The sequence below is a fragment of the Giraffa tippelskirchi genome, chromosome X (assembly GCF_054371585.1).
Source record: "Giraffa tippelskirchi isolate mGirTip1 chromosome X, T2T-mGirTip1v1.2.pri, whole genome shotgun sequence".
Taxonomy (NCBI): Eukaryota; Metazoa; Chordata; class Mammalia; order Artiodactyla; family Giraffidae; genus Giraffa; species Giraffa tippelskirchi.
In genome coordinates, this window is record NC_137289.1 from 130,390,729 (window position 1) to 130,405,640 (window position 14,912).

Genomic DNA, 14,912 nt, shown 5'->3' on the forward strand with positions numbered 1-14,912 from the left:
CTGTTACCTGCCAAAATTTACATGTGGAGTTGTATAATCACCCCTGCTAACTTTCTCTATGGCCCCAAGTCCAGGCAGTGAACATTCTTATACAAATATGTGTATGGACATATGCTTTAATTTCTCTGGAATAAACACCAGAAGTGGAAGGCATGAATTGCATCATAAATAGGATAGAGTCAATGAGTTTTTCCAAATAATTGAATCATTTTATATTCTGTTAGTAGTGGATGAGAGTCACTGTAGCTCTATATCATTGCTTAGAATGGTCAGTATTTTAAACTGTAGTCCTTAGAGGTGTACAGTGATATTTCACAGTCACTCTAAATGGTATAGGTATAACCAAATCATTGATTTTCCTGTCCTGGCATGCATAGTAAATGGAGAAAATGTAATATAGGCCTAATGCCTAAAATGCCTGTCCTTCCCTTTCCACTTGCTTTTGTATATATATTTATTTTTGACTGCAAGCTAGATTTTCTGTATGCAACACTGTGGAGATAACTGGAGGCCAGGGAGCATTTCATTTTGCTTATGAGGGACAGTTAGTGTTGGAGTAATTCATCTCACAGCAGTGAGGGATTATGTCCTTTTAAGGCTGGGTCTCAGATTTTGTGAAGAGTTTTATATTTCTGATTCATATTTACATTTAGGGCATATCCTCTCAGAGATGTCAAATGATTTGTTGGATTGTTTTCCAGAACCTCTCCTTGGTGGTGTGTAGTCAGGTCCAGTTTGTGTTCCCTGGGCTGGAAGCCCTGATCAGCTGCATAACTTCTCAGCTACAGCTTTCTGCTTAGCATTTTGGATCCTCAGTCATCTCTTTTGTATTATAAAAGGACTTAAGAGGAAAAAGTGGTATCAAATTTGGGTCTCATCACTTAGGCTTCTCCTCTCTCTGAGATCCAGTTCTTCCTTGGGTCTTTGGTGCCTTTTAATAATACCTTTAATATCTTCCAGATTTCCTAGGTTTTCTCAGTAGGAGGCTTGAGCTGAAATGGTCTACCATTACTGGAAGCAGACATCTCTCTAAATACAATTTTTTTGAAATATATGTTAGTTTGTGATAGTTTTGCTTCTTGTAGCCAATCAATCCAAACAATATTAAGAAGATAAAGTATTTCAGGGCAAATGTTTCTTGAGGATCCAGTCCTTTTTGTCATCGTTTGCTTGATTTCCCATTTAAAATTTGGCTGAATCCATAAACTTTTCCACAGTCCCCAACATGTGTCAAGTGTGATCCATCTGTTGGAGGTACATTATTGGGTTACTGCTTAATGTGGACTCAGTCAAGAAGATTAGGAGATATATTAGAGAAGATATGAAATATGGGTATGTACATGTTCTTTTATTGGCATAAATTAATGACACTTGATCACATATTAAGTCTTAAAATAGATATTAATAATTTCAGAAAAAATTTCATCAAACAATGACAATCTCTGTCCAAGTAAGTTTGCCCATCACTTATCAATCTATATAATTAAAACAAACTTAGTGTCCATCATTTGAAAATAAAAGAACTATAAATTGCATGCATCAATATGAATGAATCTCATAAATATAATATTGAGCCAAAAAAAAAAGTCAGTGGCCTACTAAGACCTGTAGTATGTACTCATTTATATATTGGAGATGCTCATCTGATCAAGGCAGACTAGTTAATCGGACTATCCATACAACTTGAAATACTGAAAGATAGATGGAGAGAGGGAGCCAAGAAAGATGGAAGGAAAGAGGGATTGAAGAACAAACAAAGGCAGTGGTCTGCCAGAAAATTCTACAAAGTGAAGATCCATAGAATTCACTTGAGTATTTGCAGTTGCCTTTCTCTCTGAAAAATATACACATTCAGGTAGCTTACTAGAGGTAGAACAATGAGCAGAACTTCCAGTAAACTCACCAGGCCATAGGGAATGTAAGAGGCTGTAAATTTTGCTGGGTTTGAATGGGATGCTGAGGGCTATAGTTTGGGAGCAACAGTAAAGCCAGAAATGACCAACTCTTACCAGGCTCATCTCTGAATCATTTGAATCTCTGTTTGGAATAGATAGGTCTGAAAATGATAGTGTTGGTAGTAGCGAAGCCAGAATGAAATTTAACTTGAATTATGTCTACAATTTTCATATATAGTTTTTGGCATACAATTAAAAATGGCCAGGATAAGTAGGAGAAAAGAACATGTGATCAAAACCCAGTTGAAACAACAGATAATGGAACTAGAATAACAGGTTAACCAGATAAAAGACCTTTCAGATATTCATTAAAAATGCCTATGTTCAAGTAAATAGAAGACAAAATTAAGAATTTTAGGGGCAAACTGAAAATTATAAAAAAATCAGGTCTTGTTTCACGTAACGAAGTTCTGTAATTAGGGACTTAAACATTAGGAATATTGTCACCTGATAAATGGATTCATTAATTATAATGAAATGTTCCTATATGTCTCCAGTTATACTCTGTTTCTTGAAGTCTACTTTGGCATTAATGTACCCAGTCAAGCTTTCTTATGCTTAATTTTACACAGTATATTATTTTCTATACTATTACTTTCAACCTATCTCTTGAAATTCAAATTAATTCATGTGAAAGTAGCATATAGTAAATAGGACTTGTCTTTTTTCTAGTCTGAAAAACTCTCCATTCTAATTGGAATGATTAGATCTGCTTAAATTTAATATTATTAATACAGTTTGTTTTAAAGTTGATGGTCTTGCCATTCATTTTCTATTTTCCCCATCTACTTTTCTGTACTTCTTTTGTGCTTCCTTTTGAATATTGAATACTTTTTATTAATTCAATTTAAATTCCTCTTTTGAACTTTTATTTGTGGCAGTTTATTTTTTTAATTTTTTTAATCTCTGACTTTGTTTTTAATTCTTAAGCCCTATGATCGGATAGTTTACAAAATATATAAGTAGTTCTACAGTTGTGTTTCTGAATTCTGGTTTAAAAGACAATCCTGAATTATAACTTAGTCTGACTTCATGAAGAATGCACAAGCAAAGTTTGCTAGCATATCTTGTCACAGTGAATTTTAAAAGCATCTGACCTTAAAGATCCTCTATAAAATGTGAGGTGCCAAATATTCTTTATTTGATATTTGATGCTATACATAAACCATACTAAAATGCCTTTTTTAAGTAAAAGGCAGTATTTTATTAAATAATTTTAATTAAATTGGCATAGTTAAGACCGAAAAGATATAGTGGACATTGTCAGTGTGTCTTTAGCCCTTGCATAAATAGGCTAATGAGCACAACTTGCAACACAGGTGAATTTCATGCTGTTCTATAAGACAATGAAGGGACCTTCTCAGTGTTTAAATAAATATATATATATATGTCAGTTATAGAAATATATATATATATACCAGTTATAGAAATCTGAACATAAAACCAATCTCCTGTAGGGTCTGAGAAGGCATTCACCATCTTCCTGAAAAGTTTGACATTTCTAATTCAAGTTTAATCATCTCTTTAGAAAGGGAAAACAGTGATAGTCCTTGTTGAACCGGAATTACTATCAAAATTCAAAAAGCTGACCATATTCATTAAGCCACAAGCCGATCTTATTTGAATCAGGACTGTCCAACAGAAATATTCCATCAGTCATTCATGATCTGAATTCTAGTGTATGCTGCTGAGATCAATTTAAATATGGTACACATAAAAAGTCATGAGACGTTTCTGTTTTGTAATAAATAAGGCAGTGGACAACTATTACTCATTAGTAGCTTTTTTGAGATAAGCTATGGTCTTCCCTTTCTCCCTTCTTCTTAATGCCAGGGAACATCACTTTTGTTCCACAGATGCACTTGTGATTCTCCAAGTAATCCATCAGTTCCTCTCCCCAGGTGATGCCTTTGTTCTTGTTGGGATTTGTGTAAAAAGAATTCAGCTGCTTGACCTGTCTTTCACCCAAACAGACCATGGAGATTTGGCCCAGTCTTGTGCTTGCCTCCCTTTTCCACAATATGGCACGGGGCACACTTCTGAACAGAAATCTTGTCCTCAGCGTCACCCATTTTTAAATCGTTCCTTCTCCTTGCACGGTTGAGAGGTTCCTGCTTCAAGCCGCAAGCTGAAGGTCCCGCTCTCTAAGCCCAAGGACACACCCCTATGGCCATTTGAAAACCTCTCCACACATTCTTTAACCTCCTTTCCTTCAAGAAATGCGTCTTATGGCTGGCTCCTCCCAGGATTCTAGGTCAAGCCTAGTGAATCTTTGTAACCAATACAATGCAACAGTTGTGATGCTAGATAAATTCCTGGAGTGGAATTTCAGCCAACTGACATTATCAGCTGTCACCAGCAGAGGGCGCCGTGTTGGTCCTCCACCCTGTGCTTTTCAAGCACAGATTACAGGTCACGGTGGTTCTCGGTTTCCATATTTCCTTTCATATCCTGTAGAACTTCCGGTAATAACATCAACTACACGTTGTCCGCCGGCAGATTGACTCAGGTGTGTTTATATGGATATGTCTTAATTCACTGTTAGTTTGGAAAGATAATTTTGCCGGATAGAGAATTCTACCGACGTTTTATTTTTTTTGTTCAGTGTCAGAAAGGTTCTTCGCCATTATCTCGGTGTCTATGGATTCTGTTGAGAAGGCCGCCATTGTCGTTTCTAGGGAGGTAACGTATCTTTCTCAGACGTTTTGATTTTTGTACACTTCACTAATATTCTTTATATTTCATATAAATATCTAAAAGTCGTTTACTTCTGAAATATTTTAAAATTTAAATAGCTGTTTTGTCAATTCTAAATTTTCCATTTGTGTAAATAAAAGGATTAATTTATTGGAATGACAGAAGCAACAAAATATAGCAAGAGCAAAAATATCTTATTAAAAATAGCAAAAGGCTATGTATTTATTTTTTTCTTACTGCTGCTGCTGCTAAGTTGCTTCAGTCGTGTCCGACTCTGTGCGACCCCATAGACGGCAGCCCACCAGGCTCCTCTGTCCCTGGGATTCTCCAGGCAAGAATGCTGGAGTGGGCTGCCATTTTCTTCTCCTTTTTTTTTTTTTTTTTACTAAAATGCATAAAAAATCTGCAAAGGCTGTACCTAACCAGAATTTGGAGGGCATATAAAACGGTACTGAGTTTTTGGAAATTAATTTGCTGTTTTTTACCAATACTTTAAATTTACCTACCCTTTTCCACCATAATTGGCTTTCTATGACTGTATCTGACAGAATTTGTGGAAGATATGTATATAAATATGGCTACAAAAAGGCACAACAGCTATTTTTAGTACGTTATATTGTATTCATACTATAAATGCATTGCAGATTTTACACCCAAATAGATCATATATAATTGCAGAAGATATCTCCAGGACATATTTTTAATAAAAAGCAAGCAAGTTTATTTCACATGTGTTTACAAGTAAATAAATATTACTTATATAGATGTATATTTATATGTAAGTTCAGGTACACTCTTCATTGCTAATCATGGTTACTTCTGTGAAAGGATATATATCTGTGTTTTTTGGAAATTTTACACTGAGCACACATCTTACTTTTAATCAACAAAATAAAATAGTTACATGGCAGTATATTACTGATGATTCTTTTTAACCATCTACTTTATTTTTATAAGTAGTATGATACAGTGAGAAGTTATGCTTAAAACCAGAATTATGGCAGAGGTGGATGGGAAAGAAATAATATGAAAAAATATAGAAAATATACGTGGAGAAAAAATTAATTTTTGTGTGAACCATTTATAAGAAACTGACCTCTAATTAGTCAGTGAAATCATTGTACTGGGGGCGATAAGTAAAAGTGTCAGAAAGAATGCTTTTTTCACTGTTCTACTGGGATTAAATGTCAGGTGTAATGTAGAATTTACTTAATATCCAGGAGCTTCTCTTGCCATATTAGGAAAAGTGACAGCAGTAATCAGGGTCAAAATCCTCTCAATTTTTATCTGATCAGTGTACAGAAAAAGACTTAAAACTATAATCTTGTTGTATAGGGTTTTCATGCCATTTCTTATGATGTATATGAAATGTTTAGTGAGAATTGCTGTTCTTTAGAAAAATGTGTTTAGATTTAACTGTGTGGAATCCAGCAATATTGCTAAATGCAGTTATTAATTCTAATTTGTTACATGTAGATTATCTTGAGATATTCTGGAAACATAAATATTCAATTCAATAAAGATGTGTTTGTTTCTTTTCTTGTCAATTATTTATGCATTTTTAACTTTTGCATGTATTGTCACCCCTGCTGCTGTTGCTGCTAAGTCGCTTCAGTCATGTCCGACTCTGTGCGACCCCATAGACGGCAGCCCACCCGGCTCCACCCATCCCTGGGATTCTCCAGGCAAGAATCCTGGAGTGGGTTGCCATTTCCTTCTCCAATGCATGAAAGGGAAAAGTGAAAGTGAAGCTGCTCAGTCGTGTCTGACTCTTAGCGACCCTATGGACTGTAGCCTACCAGGCTCTTCCGTCCATGGGATTTTCCAGACAAGAGTACTGGAGTGGGGTGCCATTGCCTTCTCCATTGTCACCCCTAGGCCTCTATAAAATGTTGAAAAGAACTAGTAATAATAGGCATCCTTGCCTCCATTCTTATCTCAGGTTGTGTTTCTAAATGTTATATTACTAATTATGATATTTGCTATAGCTTTCTGAGGCCTTTTTAAAACTCATAACTGGATGGTAAATTTGCCTGATGGTTTATCTGTGTTTGTAGTGAAAGTGACAGGGTTATTTGTCTTTTGTTGAGGAGAATTGATGTTAAAATGTTAAGCCACTTAAGAATTCAGGTTTGGATTAAACTCAGTTTGTTCATGGATGATAACAATTGAAATGTGTTTGGATTCATAAGAATTTTTTTTCTTATGTTGTCATTGATGCATATCAATCTTCCTTTCCTTTTGCCTTGTCAGTTTAGTGTAAAATTTATAAGGATGTCATTAAACATTTTGGTTAGTGTTTTTATTATTTCTATTCCATGTAATGGGTTGAGCAAGACTGGTATTATTTATTTCTGAATTTTATTTAAAAGTTTACACAATCAGGCATCAGACTGTAGAAATCATTTGTAGGAAGGAATTTTATTATGAATACAATTAAAACCTATAGGATTTTGAAAATTTCTTGTTTTTTTGCAGTGTATTTTTCTGGAATTTTGTCATATCATATAATTTCAAATATTATATAAGGGTCTCAAGCATCTACAGTGATGATCCATTCTATATTCCTGGTGTTGATGATGTATGCCTTCCTTTGTGTGTGATCAGTCTTGCCAGGAATTATAATTTTTTAACATTTAGCCCCTGAAAAATAATTTTGGGGTTTATAAATGTTTGTATTTTTCTGAATTTCATTAGCTAATTCTAATTGTTTTAAATACACTATCTTTTTTTGCTTGTTTGTTTAAATCAGCTCTTTGCCTCTCAATTTTTGAGGTGGTTTATCAGATCTCCAATTTTCAGGGTTTCTTCCTCTACTCTTAATGCTAAAATGTTTCTTTAGACACATTTTGGTGGACCCCACACATTTTTAACAGCCTTTCTTAGGTGTGAGTGAAAGTGAGAGTTGCCCAGTCATGTCCAACTCTTTGGGACCTCATGGACTATGCAGTCCATGGAATTCTCCATGCCAGAATACTGGAGTGGGTGGCCGTTCCCTTCTCCAGGGGAGCTTCCCAACTCAGGGATCAAACCCAGGTCTCCCACATTACAGGCAGATTCTTGACCAGCTGAGCCACCAGATGTAATTGACTTAAAATAAACTGCACAACTTTGAAATAATGTAACTTTTGAGATATTTATATATTTGTAAAATCCTCACCACAATTAGGGCTTCCCTGGTGGTTCAGATGGTAAAGAATCTGCCTGCAGTACAGGAGACCTGCGTTCAATCCCTGGGTCAGGAAGATCCCCTGGAGAAGGGAATGGCTAGCCACTCCAATATTCTTGCCTGGGAAATCCCATGGACAGAGGAGCCTGGTGGGCTACAGTCCATGGGGTCACAAAGAGTCGGACACAACTGAGCGACTAACACTTTCACCACAATTAAGATGATAAACACATTTATCCCCCTCCGAGGTTTCCATGTGCACCTTTGAATTTTTCCTCCTTCTGATCCAGTCAAACTTTGTTCTATTTCACTCTATGAACTTTTTCATGCAATTCTTTGTGTGCGTATATACTTTCATTTTTTTTCTTGTATAAACATCAAGACATGGAATTGTTGGGTTACATGATATGTGTTTCTTTAAGATACTGTAGAAAATACTAAGCTGGTTTGTAAACTGATTATATTATTTTACACACTACTAGCAGTGTATCTGGGCTTCCCTGGTGGCTCAGATGGTAAAGAATCTGCCTGAAATGCAGGAGACCCGGGTTTGATCCATGGGTCAGGGAGATCTCCTGGAGAAGGGAATGACTACCCACTCCAGTATTCTTGCCTGGAGAGCAGTATATTAGGGACCCAGTTATTCTATATACTTGCCAGCACTTACTCTGGTTAGTATTGTTAATGGTAGCACTTCTGATAGGTGGGCAGTGCTTTGTCACTGTCACTCTAAATTGCACGGATGTAACTATGTCCTTGTTCTTTCTGTCCCAGGAGTCCCTCGTGAGGGGAAAAAAGTGGATTGCAGACCCGATACTAATCCTTTCATTCCCTTCTCCAGGGGATCTTCCTGACCCAGGGATGGAACCCCGGTCTCCTGCGATGCAGGCGAATTCTTTACTGTCTGAGCCACTAGGGAAGCCCTTTGAACGTACAGTTATAGTTTATTGCTTTTAGAACTTTATCTATGAAATACTATAGAGATAATTGGAGATATGGAGATAACTGGATGCTTTTATCTTCCTTCAGGGGGTATTTCCTTTTGTTTCTGGGAGGCAGCTAGGGTAGGAACAGTTCATCTCATTACAATCAGTGGTTGAGTCTTTTGAAGTTGGGTCTCAGGTTTTATGAATAATTTTCTATTTCAGGTTTATATTGACTTTTAGAACATAGACCCTTAAGGATGTTAAATTCACCCCTGGGTTGTTTTCCAGATCCTCTCTGCAAGGGTGGGCCTTGAACCCAGTCTGTGTTCCCTGGCTTGGTGAGATCAGCTGCTTAGGTTAGCAGCTGCAACTTTTTTCTTAGCATCCTGTGTTGTTAGTCACCTCCTTTGGATTAGCAAAAGGCTTGTGGGGAAGAGGGGTACCAAATTTGTGTCTCATTGCCTGGGTTTCTCTTCTGAGATCCAATTTCTTCAAATGCTTGCTTCCTTTGGGTTTATGATACCTTTGAACAAAATGTTTAATATCTACCAGCTTTCCTAGTTTTTCTCAGTGGGATGGTTGGGCAGAAATGGCTAGTCTACCATTACTGGAAGAAGACAGTCCTGCACATGCTATTTTTTGAAATATGTTTTATTTTTAGTTATTTTTCCTCCTAGATTCAGTTTTCCTATCTTTTGCCAGAATGTTTCTTTAGTTTCCTATATGTGCCAGGTATGCATGTGCAGGTACATTATTGAAAGGTAGCCTAAAGGAAAACAGACAAGTAAATACGGAGTATATTTTAAAAGGTAAATTTTATAGTAATCTTTTATGCTGTAATAATAGCCAGAACACTTATCTGTGGGCTTTCCAGGTGGCACCGGTGGTAAAGAACCTGCCTCCCAATGCAGGAGATGCAAGAGATGTGGGTTCAATCACTGGGAGGAGATCCCCTGGAGAAGGGCCTGGCAACTCACTCCAGTATTCTTGCCTGGAGAATCCCACGGACAGAGAAGCCTGGTGGGCTACGGTCCATAGGGTCCCAAAAAAGTAGGGCACGACTAAAGCAACTGAGTACACACTCACATACGCACTTACTTGTATTATATATACTGGTTACTCAAAGGATTGGCATGTGGATCTTTAAATTATCTTTGTCTATTCAGAGTTAAGATAGTACCAGTTTCTGTATGCGTAGCCTCACAACAGGATCAATCCATTTATTCTCCCATTTTGCTCTTTTGTCAAATATTTTATTTAAATGTTCTTATTTAAAAACTTAAATTGATTATATATAATTTATTTTCACCCTTTAATTTTCTTAAATATATTGCATATTCAGTAAATGCACAAAGCTTGTTGACAGTTAGATTAACTTTGCAAATTATGTATTTTACATCCGAAGCGCTGCTTCATTTTTACTTCAGGCAATCACCTTTTTAAACAGAAATAATTGAAAAAAAGTATTATTTTATATTTAGCCACATATCTTCCCTATTCAGTGCTCTTCTCTCCTTTTTGTAGTTTCTATTAGATATTTTTCCAGTTGACCCAAAAGAACTTGCTATAGGGTATATATTATTTTTGGACAGGGACAAAGCGTCTTAAACTTTTTTTATGTGTCTGCATCTCATCTCACTCTCAGTTTGGAAAGATAACTTTGATAGATAAAGAATTTTGGGTTGATGGTTTAATTTTTCTTTCAGCATTGGAAAGATGCTGCTCCATTATTGTTATTTCGCTAAGGATTCTTTTGAGAGTGCAGTCATCATTTTAATCATTATTGGTGCTTTATTTTTCAGAAGTTTTTTTTTTTTTTTTCTGGTATATACTTACAAACTTCACTAATATCTACATATTTCACATAGATGTCCCATATATAGTTTAGTGATAAAATATTTAAACATTTTAATTGCTATTTTATCAATCCAAATTTTTCCATTTGTGTAAATAAAGATAGATTATTGGATTAACAATAGTAACAAAAAAGCTAAAAAAAAACTCATAGGAAGAAATATTTTGCAAAAATCAAAATATTCGTTATTTACTTTCTGTCTATATATATAAATGTCTACACATATTGATACAGATTAAAATGTTACATACATTCTCATGTGAAGTTAATCTGATGCTAATATTGACATACATGAGAAATTGTATGAGAACAAATAAAACTCTTGATAAACAATAATAAAGTGTTTCATACAACAGAAAACAAAATGTTTATATTTATAGTAATTATATGCTATGTAATAGCATTCAATTTGGCAGGCAGTCTATATCTGAAATGACTTATATAAATATAGTACATATTGGAATACATTCATAACAGGCTCTATATATATGAAAGCAACAAGGATACACATATGATTAATATATAATAATTTTGATTTTAAAATATTTATGAAATGTTTGACTGTTTATTTAACAAATGGAATGGTAAAATAATCAAGCAATTCTGGAAATAAATGAAGACCATCAATATGAGAACAAGAACACACTACTTATTAAGAGCTTACTATAAAGCAGGAAATCAGACAATGTCACTTGTATTTGGCAGAGACATAAAGGCAGGTAGATGTGTGGGAAAGCTTTATGGTGGAGAAAAGGGAAGGCTTCACGTGTGCCCTAACTGGAGGTTGTTAGTCTGGGGAAAGTAGAGTCTGGTTAAGTAGAAGTGGAACATCATATATGTTTGCTTAAGGAATCATACTTGGCTTCCTCTCGTTCATCCTAAGTTAGGAGCAGGGGCAGAAATTAAGGAAGTTGGCCATTACTGATTAGGTCCTCCCTGTTTTGGACCAGTTGATGCAGAATCTGTGGTTTCGCTTCACCGGCTGCTTGCAGCAGAGCTGTGGGTGAGAGTTCTATTTTTGTATATAGTCTGATCATTGTCAGTTTGTACATTCAGTGTCTCACAGTAAAAACAAATATAAATGGCCAATTACTATTTCGAGTATACTCAATAGTTACTGCATTTTAAACAGGTAGTAAGACACTTTTTATCTTGATACAAAATTATTGAGGGAGAAAAAAATGATACTGGGTAAATTTTTGAAAATTAAAACGGTATTTTAAAGCAAATTTGAAACATTTCCTACTCTTTTCAAACAGTAATTTTCCTTCTAGTACTATACTCAACAAAACTAATCACAAACCTACATAAAAGTATGCTTAAAAATGATAAAAGATCTATTTTAGGTAAATTATATTGTGTTCTTATCATGACTATTATATAGATTTACAACTAGACAGTTCTTGTATATTTGAAGAAGACATCTCCAAGTCATATTCCTAATAAAAAATAAATTACAATTTATTTCACATGTGTGTACATGTGTATAAGCATATTACATTTGCAAGTGTATGTTTGTTCATATACACATTTCACTGTTAGTCATGGTTACTTCTGTGAAAAGATATATATATACTTTTTGGGAAATTTTATACTTAGTACATGCCAAATTTATAATTAGTAAAAGGAAATTAAAAAATGCATGAATGCATATGATTAGTTTAAAATATTTTCCTTTTAAATGTATAACAGGAAAGAATAAAAGTTACGCTAAAGACAAAAATAGAAAACCGTTTGAAACGAGAGATACAGTAAGAAAAACATAAAGAAGTTTTGTAGAAAGAGTTAATTGTGATCCATTTTAAAAAAAAAGCAGTTCTGTAGTAAAAAAAGCTGAGCTCTAGTTTGTAAATGAGATCACTGAATAGAGGCTGTTAAGTAAACTTATCACAAAGAGTGCTCTTTTCATTTTTCTCTTGGATTAAATGTAGTATATCATCAATCTTATTTTATATTCTGGAGCATCTATTACTATGATATCAGAAAAATGACAATAATAATTGAGGTATAATAACTCTCAAGTTCAGTTCAGTTATCTGATAATTATGTTGAAAAACACCTTTAAAAATGTAACCTTGTTCTGTAGAGTTTCATGCCATTTCTTAAAATGTGTATAGAGAATTCACTAAGAATTGCTTTCTCAGAAATATGGGTTGCTGTTTGACCATCTCTTTTCCATCAATCTTGATAAATTCAGTTATTATTTGTGTATGTTACCTAGAGATTGCTTTTAACAATAGCAGCCTATAAGTTAACGTACATTACAGAAGATAATTTTGTGGTAATTTGTTTGGAAACATAAGCATGCAGTTTGCTAAAAAGGCAAAATAATTTCATCCTTTTCAATATTTATGCCTTATTTTTTCTCTTTTTTTGCACTAGTGCCCTGGCTAAGACCTCCCTAAAATGTTCAATAGAACTTGTGCTAAGTTAGGCATCCTATTCTCATTCCTCATCTCAGGGAGAGGTTTTCAGTGTTTTGCTAGGAGGTATAATATTTGCTGCAAATTCCTGAGTATTTCTTTTCAATCATAAATGAGTGGTAAATTGCATCAAATGGTCTTTCTGTATTTGTTGTGATGAGTTCAGTTCAGTTCCGTCGCTCAGTCATGTCCTACTCTTTGTGACCCCATGGACTGCAGCATGCCATGCCTCTCTGTCCATCATCTACTCCCCAAGCTTGCTCAAACTCATGTCCATCGAGTCAGTGATGCCATTCAACCATCTTATCCTCTGTCATCCTCTTGTCCTCCTGCCTTCAGTCTTTCCCAGCATTAGGGTCTTTTCCAGTGAGTCGGCTCTTCGCATCAGGTGACCAAAGTAGTGGAGTTTCAGCTTCAGCATCAGTCCTTCCAATGAATGCTGCTGCTGCTGCTAAGTCGCTTCAGTCGTGTCCGACTCTGTGCGACCCCATAGACGGCAGCCCACCAGGCTCCGCCATCCCTGGGATTCTCCAGGCAAGAATACTGGAGTGGGTTGCCATTTCCTTCTCCAGTGCATGAATGGGAAAAGTGAAAGTGAAGTCGCTCAGTCGTGTCCAACTCTCAGCGACCCCATGGACTATAGCCTACCAGGCTCCTCCGTCCATGGGATTTTCCAGGCAAGAGTACTGGAGTGGGGTGCCATTGCCTTCTCCGCTTCCAATGAATATTCAGGGCTTATTTCCTTTAGGATTGACTGGTTTGTTTTCCTTGCAGTCAAAGGGACTCTCAAGAGTCTTCTATAACACCACAGTTCAAAAGCACCAATTCTTCGCCGCTCAGCTTTCCTTATACCCAACTCTCACATCTATACATGACTATTGGAAAAACCATAGCTTTGACTAGATGGACTTTGTCAGAAAAGTAATGCCTCTGCTTTTTAATATGCTGTCTAAGTTTGTCATAGCTTTTCTTCCAAGGAGCAAGCATCTTTTAATTTCATGGCTGCAGTCAGCATCTGCAGTGATTTTGGAGTCCCCAAAAATAAAGTCTGTCACTGTTTCCATTGTTTCCTCATCTATTTGCCATGAAGTGATGGGACCAGATGCCATGATCTTCATTTTTTGAATGGTGAGTTTTAAGCCAACTTTTTCACTCTCTTCTTTCACTTTCATCAAGAGGCTCTTTAGTTCCTCTATGCTTTCTGTCATAAGGGTGGTGTCATCTGCATATCTGAAGTTATTGTTATTTCTCCCGACAACCTTGATTCCAGCTTGTGCTTCATCCAGCCCCACATTTTGCATGATGTAGTCTGCATATAAGTTAAATAAGCAGGGTGAAAATATGTAGCCTTGAAGTACTCCTTTCTCAATTTGGAACCTGTCGTTCCATGTCTGGTTCTACCTGTTGCTTCTTGACTTGCATACAGATTTCTCAGGAGACAGGTCAGGTGGTCTGGTATTCCCATCCCTTGAAGAATTTTCCACAGTTTGTTGTGATCCACATAGTTGAAGGCTTTGACGTGGTCAATAAAGCAGTAGTAGATGTTTTTCTGAAACTCTCTTGCTTTTTTGATGATCCATCGAATGTTGGCAATTTGATCTCTGGTTCCTCTATCTTTTGTAAATCCAGCTTGAACATCTGGAAGTTCTCAGTTCGTACTGTTGAAGCCTGGCTTGGAGAATTTTGAGCATTACTCTGCTAGCATGTGCTGCTGCTGCTAAGTCGCTTCAGTCGTGTCCAACTCTGTGCGATCCCATAGACGGCAGCCCACCAGGCTCCGCCGTCCCTGGGATTCTCCAGGCAAGAACACTGGAGTGGGTTGTCATTTCCTTCTCCAGTGCATGAAAGGAAAAGTGAAAGTGAAGTTGCTCAGTCGTGTCCGACCCT

General features: G+C 36.1%; 1 long non-coding RNA gene and 1 pseudogene across 1 annotated transcript in view; one reads left to right on the forward strand and one right to left on the reverse strand.

The window, feature by feature from the left end:
- Positions 1-3,722: 3,722 nt before the first annotated feature.
- Positions 3,723-4,027, reverse strand: LOC145537139 (cytochrome c pseudogene; annotated as a pseudogene).
- Positions 4,028-4,241: 214 nt separating this feature from the next.
- Positions 4,242-14,912, forward strand: part of LOC145535763 (uncharacterized) — a 186,093-nt gene continuing 175,422 nt past the window's right edge. Inside the window, exons 1-3 of the long non-coding RNA XR_014075492.1 lie at positions 4,242-4,252; positions 4,413-4,464; positions 4,561-4,637. This is a non-coding gene — a long non-coding RNA (uncharacterized LOC145535763). The remainder of the gene's footprint in view (positions 4,253-4,412; positions 4,465-4,560; positions 4,638-14,912) is intronic.